The following is a 10,964-nucleotide window of genomic DNA, read 5'->3' as shown; positions in this document are numbered from 1 at the left end:
GAGGTGGAACTGCTCAATACCTACTTTGCCTCTGTCTTCACCCAAAATTAAACCAATGCCCAACCTGGTGGTAAGAGAATAAATGATGCATGCAGGGCTGGTGCTAGGGTTTTTCGCGCCCTAGGTATGCTTTGCCTGGATCAGAGGAGATGGAGAGGAGAAATGATAGGCATTTTCAAAGATCCAAAGGCTGTCATATGGAAGATACAGCAAGCTTGTTTTCTCCTGTTCTGGAGGCTAGGACCTGAACCAATGGCTTCCAGTTACAAGAAAGGAGATTCCAAGGAAACATCAAGAAGAACTTCTGCCTGCTGTTGCGAGCGGGAGGGACAAGCGGCGAAGGGGGGAAGCAGTACGATTTCGGGCTGCTCCTTCCTCCCCCGCCCCTCAGCTGCTGTTGGAGGCAGAGGGGGGGGAGCAGTCCGATTTGGGGCTGCTCCTCCCTCTGCCGCCGCTGGGAGCCATGGCTCTGGCAGCAGAGGCATCCGTCCGCAGGGCCGTCTTAAGCACCTTTGGCGCCCTGGCGCCATGGTGCGCCGGATCCCTCCGCCGCCCCCGCCGTCCCATTTTCCAGCGCAACGGGTGGGTGGGCTCAGTGCGCAGCGCGGGCGCCGAGGGCGCTGCTGTGTGGCGGAGCAGCCGGCGGGCTGGCACGGCTGCGTGGCACCCCCCCCCCCGGTGGGCCGGCGCTGTGTCGCCCTGCGCCACCCAGCCTGGCCGTAGAGCCGGCCCTGTCCCTCTGCTCGAGGGATCCCGCTGCCGTCCAATGTCTTCTCTCCATAAGATGCACAGACATTTTCCATTCGTTTTTAGGATGGAAAAAGTGTGTCTTATGGAGTGAAAAATATGGTACATTGTGTGTATAAAGCTTCGCTTGCTCGAGGTGATTCATTCCTCCCCCAGCAGCTCCTGTGTCAGAGGCCACTTTGTTCAGGAGAGGCCATGGGCTATGGTGGTGGTGGTGGGGGGCGGCAGGAAAAATGCATTGCAAAAATGGCCTTCTGATAATAACACAACTTTTGGATACCGCCCATTATGCCTAGATGCCTTTTTCAGATTTCCTCTCAGCACAAAATAAAGCCACTGAAAATACATTTTTGAATGGAAGGGGTGTGTGTGTGTGTGTGTGTGTGTGTGTAGAAAGGAGCTTCTTAACACCTTCTTTATGTCACTATATATTAAATGCCCTCCCCCAAATGTTTTCATTCTGCCAGGTATACAACATGTTTTAAATCCTGCCAACCTGAGATCTGAGTTTGGGCAACTGGGTTATTAGCAAGACATATCCTTCAGGTGAGACAGACTCACTGGTGAGAGAAACATAAACAGATGTGGAATTTGGCACTTGAAACCGAAAGGCAGTTCGTAATTAAGTAATGTTGGCACAAAAACCATGGCTGAGGATATTGCTTCTCATGAAAGAACAACTATTCTGTTCTGGTGCCACACCCAGTACAGGCCTTAATGAGCCCAAGCATCAGAAACATTCTTCTCAGGTATTTGTGGTTCCTAAAAAGAATTGTTATTTCTAATATTTATAGGAATAAAAACTCTTTACATGCCACATATCATATACATTAATTGCACCCTCGTATCTGAGCTCTTCAGAACCACCTAAAACCGAGGTTGAGCCACTCAAGATTTCCTGGGCCTTAGTCAAAGGCATTTCATAGAGCAGCAGTTGACTCATAAGCCCTAAAATGGTAGTAATATTCGTTAGGTCCACTGATTTAGAAATATTAATAGCACTTGAAATGTTCTCTCCTATTCCAAAGTCCATGATTGCAAATTACAGTGGTACCTCATGTTGCGTACGGGATCCATTCTGGAGCCCCGTATGCAACATGAGCAGTACGCAACATGAAGTGCTGCATCTGCGCATGTGCGCGGTATGATTTGGCGCTTCTGCGCATGCGTATGACGTTATTCATCGCATCTGCGCATGCGCAAACCTATTCTGGTACTTCTGGGTTCAGCGCATACATATCCCGTGTCGTACGCGACCCACAGCATTCATAACAAGAGGTATGACTGTACTGTAACTTGTTCAGCAGAGTTGTCACATACCGTAACCAGCCTTTGATAACTTTGACCATCTTCCAGTCTCTAAGGCTATGTACATGTTGTTAGGTTGTTCTTTTTCTCAGTTCAGATCAAAGCTGGTTTGAGGGGAAATGCAGCATTTCATAAGAAATGACAGGATACATATGGGTGGGTTGTGGTTAATGTTACGTTCACATAGCTTCCCCAACCAGGGGTGGGAGTACACCGCGTGCAGAGTAAATGGAAATGTGTACACAGCTGAAGTCTGCAATACTTACTTACCTAGGAGCAAGCCGCATTGAACTCAATACTTACTGCTGAATAAACATGTATGGGATTGAGGGATTTTCAATATGACTGGCAGCAAAGTATCCAGGATTTTAGCCCTACCTGGAGACACAAAAAAATTGAACCTGGGACCTTGTGCATGCAAACCACGTGCTTTGTCACTGAGCTACAGCCTTCATGCCTAAGCAGCAGCATTGGGGAACAAAAGTGTCCATGAGCAGAGCCGTATTAAGCATATGCAGTGCCAGGGTACAAAGATCCACTTGGCACCCCCACCCCAGGTTCCCCAGAGTTGTCAACCTTTTTTTAGGGAGCTGACGCCACACTTCTCTCTGCTCAGGAAAAGAGAACAGGATCACAAGGAGCCCAGCGCAACAAACCAGCCCGAGGCCTTGGTGTCTGCATCTGAGTGAAGCAGTGTGTGCTGGGCGGGCCTCTCCACGGCCCTACGCCAATCCCAGATGCACAGGAGGGCAGAGCCGGCCGCCGCCTCAGCACCTCGCTTGCCCCTGAACTTGCAGCGCAGAGCCACCTGCAGCAGAAGAGCCCACCACAGCGCTCCGACTGACAGGCGGGCTCTTCAACTCTTGGGCCCCAGACTCTCGGCCTGGCGCCCCTGAGAGCCTGGCGCCCGGGTGCCCCACACCCCTGTCGCCTATAGTTAAGATGGCCCTGTCTATGAGGGTAGGTACAGCTGTAGATGAATAGAAAACAACCTTATGCCTTGCTGCAGTGTGAACAGTAGACAGGATCTGGGACAAAATAATAAATATCTTATTAAGATATTTTATAAACAATTTTTTTAAAGGCCATCTTTATGTGTACCAGCCTTGAGCAAAGCCCAGAAACAGGCTTGGGGGGTGGCATTCTATGCAGTTTGGTGCATCAGCAACACGCAGGAAAATCTAATGAGTGTTACTGAGTTCACTGCATACACACACAACAACAAAATCCAACATTGCATGTTTGTCTACAAGTACAAACACCCAAACCCCACCCACATTCCACTCTGGAACTGCTGAAGTGGCATGCAGAGAAGTGCTACAATAATTATAGTTTATAACTCTTCTGTATATTAATCTGGCATCTGAGATCTAATCACATGGTTTCGAAGGCTATATTTTCCCAGGGTATTTGAACATGGTGCAGCATTCCGGAATGTACTCTTCTGTTGGGCCTTCTTGTGGTTTGCACTACTTATGGGCCAACGTGATGCTGTCTTTTTATCAAACCTCTTTGCTTCTCTAAGAGCACCCTACTTCTTCTTTTTTGAAATGATTTTTATTTGATTTTGCAAACGTCATTTTGTAACAATCCGAATGCATATCCATATATAGAGATTACTCTGAATCTCGAGGTGTCCCCCCCCCATCCCCTTCATGGATCCTATTGTCAACATTTACAACTGCATATTATTCCATAGTCTATATTTTATATCAATCCATATTGTCCATAATGTTTGTTACATTGTTGTTGTTGTTTAGTCGTTTAGTCATGTCCGACTCTTCGTGACCCCATGGACCAGAGCACGCCAGACACTCCTGTCTTCCACTGCCTCCCACAGTTTGGTCAAACTCATGTTAGTAGCTTTGAGAACACTGTTCAACCACAGGGCCGTCTTAAGCATATCCGGAGCCGTGGTGCAAAGCTCCCTCCGGTGCCACCCCCCCCCCTGTTTCCCAGAGTTTTTTTAAGGGAGGACGGCGCTGCTGGCGGAGCTGGAGGAGGCAGGCAGCGGCTGGAGGGCGGCTCCTTCAGCGGGGAAGAGGCGGAGGCTGGACGCAGTGCTTCCTGGCTCAGCTGGCCGCTTTGTGCCATGGTGACCACGGCAGACGGAGGCTCTGGGCACGGCACTGCTTCAGCATTGCATGGTGGAGGCGGGTGAGGGCAGCGAGCTGATGCCAGGAGACACCACGTCCAGCCTCGGCCTCTTCCCTGGTGCCCTCCAGAACTTGATGCCCTGACGCCCCGCACCACTAGCCTCTATGGGTATGCCGCCCCTGCTTTTGAGAAGATTATAAGGCACATATTAAATCCTCTCTCCTCTACAGAGGTAAACTTGTCTCATAACCTGCCTTACAATAGTGTCTGTCTATGACCATGGCTGATATAATTTGGAATCAGAGGGTTGTGAAGTGTACATTTAATTTAATGAAGTTAAATAACTATCCAGACAATGGTTCTATTTTATAAATCTAAACTGGGGGAAGTCTTGCCAATAAATCCCAAGGTGTGTCCATATCTTAAATTCTGTATTTAGTCTGAGTTTTGGCAGACGAGGGCCTTAGCTAGATTAAACAGAAAACCACAATGCCGATTAAACCTACTGACTACATACTACAGCCAAAAATCTTTGTCTAAGCTTCTTTAAAACAGACATGTTCCCCAAGACAGATGGGAATTTGCTGTTTTCTGTAAACTGTAGCTTGATCCAAAAAAATGTATAATGCAAAGGTTCCTAAAAGCAACAGAACATTCTCAAGTCTCCACCCTAAGGGGAGGAGGGTTTTCCCCCCAGAAAGATCCCAGAAATGTCATTTGAACAATTTCAAGCTCTTTTGTATTGTCCAAACACAAAATTCTGGTACATCAACTTAGGGATGACCACTTATTTTTTAACTGATTGCATGCTAAAGTGAGGGGTGATTATGGCACTGGCTGGGAACCAATTCTCATCTAACTTGAGGACATTCTGCTTTGAGCTGACCCAGAAAGGTGTGAGAGGGCTGAGGTGGGTTGCTGAATAACCTTGCAAGTGACAATTTGTTGAGAATGATGTATATGAAGACAACAATGTGTCTTCAATTTTAAAATAGAGGTGCTTCATTAGAGGGAAGGAGGCAATGGCATCTCAGCAGTGGTAGGTTTCTTTGCTTTTACAACTGTGCCATACTGTATGTGCATTTCTTACAACTACACGGCCTGGAAAAGTAATCCCTCCCTTTCTGCCCCTTTCTCCTCAGCCAACCAAAGGAGTGAAGCATGAATACTAGACTGGAGAACTTGGGTCAACACCTCCATTCTCTTCCACACCAGAGGCATTTGGGAACAATCTTCCATCATTTCCACAAGCGAAAAAGAAAGCTCTACCCCTCAGATAACTTTTCATTTTGTAATATAATTACGGCTTTCCTGGCCATCACAAACAGAATGAGGTTGGATGCACTGTGTAGGGTATATGTTTTAGAGAGAAAGAAGCTTGCTCTCATGCTCAGAAAAATAACTTAGCCACAAACACATAGATTAACAAATGACACATTGCATTAAAATAACAGGATATAAATGTTCTGAAATAAATAACTAGATGTTCATCATATGCTTGCGTCCACATATCACTGTCCATGCAACAAATATGTAGAGAACAGTCAACATTTTTGCATGAGGTGGGAAGCCAGTGTGATGTTTGGCTATGCTTAGGGAGTCTTGAATTCAAATCCTTATGCAGACAGACATGAGGCCCACACTAAATGGTATTGAGCAAATTCAGCTTAAAATACCGTGCAGGAGGTGTTTAAGGATAAAATGGGATAGCCCTCTATCCAATCTTGAGCTCTTTTCAGCAATGGTAGGGTCAACTGTGGTTCATTTTTAAAAGGCAGGGGTCCAAAGGCATGCACACAAAGTCCTGTGTGCACACAGGGGGTGGCTGTTCTTTCCTTCTGGTAGCAGTGCGCCCCATTTCGGCATTGAAAAGGAGTAGTTAAAAAGCCCCCGTGTATGTCTAGAACAGCATATGCAACACTCTGGATTCCAGATTACATATTGCAAAGCTTCTTGCTTCATCGCCCGCACTAATAGAAACTGATACGTAATGAAAAAAAGCAACGAGTTTGGTACAACCACATAGTGACTTTCTTATAGCTTCAAAGACATTAACACCTTGGAAAATCGTTGAAAGATCTTTGTGTTATGAACATTATAGTTCAGATTCTCCTCCTCCCTTGCCATGCTGAAGATTGACACCCATTGACACCCATTGAAGCTTTGTGATCAGTGATAACTGCTGATAACATAACTGCTGATAACTGAACTGAGCTGTACAGATGTTTACCGTATATGTGGTTTACAGCTCAGTCAAAGAACACAGAAAGAGATTCATGGTATTAAGGCTAAAGTACAAGTAGAGCTACATACAAAGTGATAGGAATAATTTCCCCCCATTTTTTGTGATCTTCAGTAAACCAGTCATTTCCCTTATATCTATCTATTAAGTGAAAATGCCTCCTAGAGTTATAATTCACAACTTGCAAAGTGTTCGAATATCACTTGATTAATACACTTGAAAAATTGCTTCATTATGATAATACATCCAGTACATCAGTGACAGAAGTCTGACCTGTAATAGCATTTGTAGTGGAAATCACGCTTGCAAAACTTAGGTGGGTTTCCCATCTCTCCCCCCCCCCAATTTTCCATTACACTGACAATCTGTTTCCTCTTAAAGCACAAGTAATGTGATGTAGCTCACTTAAAAGCAAAAATATCATCGGCCTTATAAACAAAATGTAAGCATTCTCCAACATAATATTATAATAAACTCATGGCATTCTGGTTAAAATTAAATTAATTAACTATTTTAAATACAGAACTTCCATCTAGTCACTTCTATGATATTTAAATAAAAAATGTTGTCACATAGGGGAAATGAATGTTATGAAGAGTACAGAGGAGAGGGCAAACAAGTACACAAACAACGATCAGATGGGCTGGGAGGAGAAACCCTCTTTGCTAATATATGTTGGATGCTGCAACAAATGTCATACCTTTCAATCTTCTTAATCAACTCATATGCATTTACAGTCCTAAAAAAAACGAAGCATAACTTGGGTTCCCATCTCATATTAGTTTTCATTTCAATATTTATCTGTGGAATATAACATGAGCCTATAATTTTATCACACTGCTTCAGCTAGTTTTATCAGGAATATTTGTGTGAGATTTTTTTAAAAAAAAATCAAAAGCTTCTTGTGACAATGCAGTTATATACTGTTAGCACTTCCTCTGCTTGGCCAGTGATTATTGGCAAGGTTGAAGGCTTTGTCTGCCAAATTTGTATCCCTATTGATGGACCAGCAAGCTTGAGCCTGCTAGGAACTGTCATCCTTAACAGAGGGTTTTGTTCTTTTCTCATCAGACAATGGTCTCTACGCTATTTATGAGGCAGTGTCTCTGTGTTCTGGGTCAATGGATTTTGAACACTGACAAATCCAGAATGTCTTTTTTTCATTCTTTATATTGCTGGTCTTCTCTGAGGTATGTTAGAAGGCTTACCTTTTGCCAACAATCTCTGTATTTCCTCACCTTTAAAATGTAGGTGTGCTTGTGTCTGATCAGCACCCAGCTCTGCTGTGTGTTCCCCACAATTCTGTGAAAATGCTTAGAAATAATAATGTTTTGGTCTTTGCTGGTTTGACATGTTTTGCAAATGTATCCATCTTGTTTCAAAGATCCTAATACCTTTTAAATGTATTGTTGCATGCCACGAATCTCTGAGTGGTTGTGAGATTCCAGGGGTTCCAGGCATGCATTAAAAAGGGTAAAGGGGCCCCTGACCATCAGGTCCAGTTGTGTCCGACTCTGGGGTTGCGGCGCTCATCTTGCTCTATAGGCCGAGGGAGCCGGCGTTTGTCCGCAGACAGCTTCAAGGTCATGTGGCCAGCATGACAAAGCTGCTTCTGGCGAACCAGAGCAGTGCATTGAAACGCCGTTTACCTTCCCGCCGGAGCGGTCCCTATTTATCTACTTGCACTTTGATGTGCTTTCGAACTGCTAGGTGGGCAGGAGCTTGGACCGAGCAACGGGAGCTCACCCCGTTGCAGGGATTCGAACCGTTGACCTTCTGATCAGCAAGCCCTAGACTCTGTGGTTTAACCCACAGCGCATTAACACCCCCCAAAAGGGTCTTGTTTCTTCCATAGCATAGCCTTGCATTCAAACAGAAATAAACCATTGTGCTGCCTCTCTGCTTTCCATCTTTCTGTTTTTCCTCTCGGTGACATCACACTCCTTTACTCTAAATAACAATGTAAACAGTACATAAAATTCAAAACCACATGGCATGTGGTATGGCTAAACTTCTAAGTAAAAGGTATGGAGTCGGTATTGTCTGAAAATCATACTTGGGGCCTCTTCCATGGGATCTATTTCCGTGTCCATACAGGTAGAGAGAATAATTGATTTCTTTTAGAGAGGGAGGAATCAATGCACTCTGCATAATGGCACACTTTCCTAAATAAGAGGCTGTACAGTACAAGCACCTACTGCAACAAAAACTTCTGTTATGGAAATTACGGGGGGGGCACATCTTTAAAGTTGTTAAATGTTACAAATATTATGCATAGATGTATCCTTTCGACTTGACAGCTCAAGGAAGTTACCTAGCTTTAAAAATCATATAAAATCAACTCCTTGCCAGTTCCCTCCATTCCAAAGCTATTTAGCCCTTGAAAGTGGGACTCCAGGAAGTGCCCAGAGGTGACAATTGCTGAGCTGATTGCTGGCCAAGGAAAGCTTAATCCCATCACCAGACTTGCCAAGGGGTCCAGACATGCAAAGAAAGTTCTATTGTACTTTGGGTGGTGGGACTTCAGAGGTGTTTGCCTACGGCCCTATGCTAATCTTATACCTGGGTCTTGCCCTGACATATCTGCTTATGCTAATCTGGAACCAAGGACTTGTCTGGACATGTTTGCCAGGGTTGAGCTGGTGTGGCTCCTGTCTACCCCTCCCCTTTGGTGACATGTCAGTGATGTAAAGATGACGTATCTATCAATGATGCTGTGCGAACTGTACCTGGGGGGTGGTCTTGGACAACACCCCTTCTGTGATGTATGTATGATGCTTCTGGGGGTGGTCTTGGACTCCAGGGTGGGCAGTTTTAAATGTCTATATAAGGGCAGGCACACCTTTGTTCTATTTTCCTTCTCTTTTCTCTTGTGTGACTGAGAGGGTTGCAACAGTTCAATAAAGATCAAGCTTACTAGCTGTTTTACTTCTCAATATTCTCTGGTTGGCCTCTGTTTCCTCCTACCAATGGAGAACCAACAGAAGGACTCTATGAGGGCTCTTGTATCTTCTTCTTCTTCTTCTTCTTCTTCTTCTTCTTCTTCTTCTTCGATCACTCGTATCCGAGTAAAATTGTCTTCCATAAACATGGTTTTAACAATGGGTCCATAAGTGACTGTGGAGGCCAATTCTGGATCCACACGTCCTTCCACAGTGGGGACATTGGTTTCTGGGAGGGAGTTGATCACGGTGTGGATTTGCCAAGCGTGCCTTCCTCTTAGCATGTCTTAGGCATACTAAGAGGAAGGCTCTTGTATACCCCATAAGGGAATAAGGGCAGATTTTGTTTATAACACTTCCAAACAAACTGCAGCTACCGGTATACCAAGTAAAAAATATTACCAGCCACCACTGTCTGGCACTTGTTGCTGACTTTTCACAAGCCAGGGTTGTTATGCTTGTGAAGCTGTGCCACACACACAATGCTATTTAGAAAAAGAGGTACCAGAAATATAAATGTATATGCAGGTGCCAAAATCCCAAAGGAGCAGAAAAGAGTATTTATGTATGTGACCACAGTTGTGCAGATGTTATTGGCCCAGAGATGGAAAAAGGACAAAGTCCCAACCAGAGAACAATGACAGATTAAATTGATGGATTACGCTGAAATGTCAAAAATGACTGGATGAATCAGAAATCAGGAAGACCAAAATTTTAATAAGGGAATGGGGGGAATTTATCATTTACCTTAAAAAACATTGTAAATAGTTTAAATCGTTAGTAAGATCTGAATAACACGATTTCTGGTCGGGACAAGGAGCCGAGAGGAGCCAGGATTCAGCCCTTTGGAGAGAGTCTGGATTCTCACAGGAAATAGGGGTATTTGCAAGGGTGCCACAACCCACTGAAAACCCCAAAGTATTGTTTTGGGGACTGGGTATCCAGCAGTGCCGAAGAGAGGTCTCTCCGCCATCCGAAAGCCTCAATCGGGGACAAGAAGTCCAGCAAGATTGAGGCGCTGGCACGGGTCAACATTTTCTACCTGTGAGCAACACAGTCTCGAGTCTCCACGGCTCAGCGACCGGTTCTCAAGTAAAATTTTGTATCAAATTGGATTTAAGAGGTTAGTTAAAATATTTTAATTGGAATTAAAATTCGGAGGACAATGGGGTAAAAAAGGAGGTCAACCCCGACTGTGATTAATTGTATATATACAGCAATTTCACAAAGCGATAAATGGGAGTTAATTAAATCCTACAATGGAACAGTGTGGATTTGGGATTTTTTGCATATGTCTAAGTGAGAAAAGAAGACGGACTGGTTTCAGTGGTTTTTTTTTAATTAGTGAGTTATTTCTTTGTTGAACTTTGGAAACCTGCTGGAGGAGGAACTTTCCTTTTACTTTCACTTTATTAGAACTAAATACACTGTAAAAAAATTCCTTCCAGTAGCACCTTAGAGACCAACTAAGTTTGTCATTGGTATTAGAACTCCAAAAAATACATTGTAAAACTTTCCAAACTGATAACAGAGTTGCCTTGCAAGCAGCAATAGACTTGTATTAACATAGTAGCAAGATTTCCTGAGGAACTTGGGCACTAAACAGAATTTTATTTTTGCAGTATTCT

This window comes from Zootoca vivipara, chromosome 2, assembly GCF_963506605.1.
Source record: "Zootoca vivipara chromosome 2, rZooViv1.1, whole genome shotgun sequence".
NCBI lineage: Eukaryota > Metazoa > Chordata > Lepidosauria > Squamata > Lacertidae > Zootoca > Zootoca vivipara.
This window is presented reverse-complemented; position numbering follows the sequence as displayed.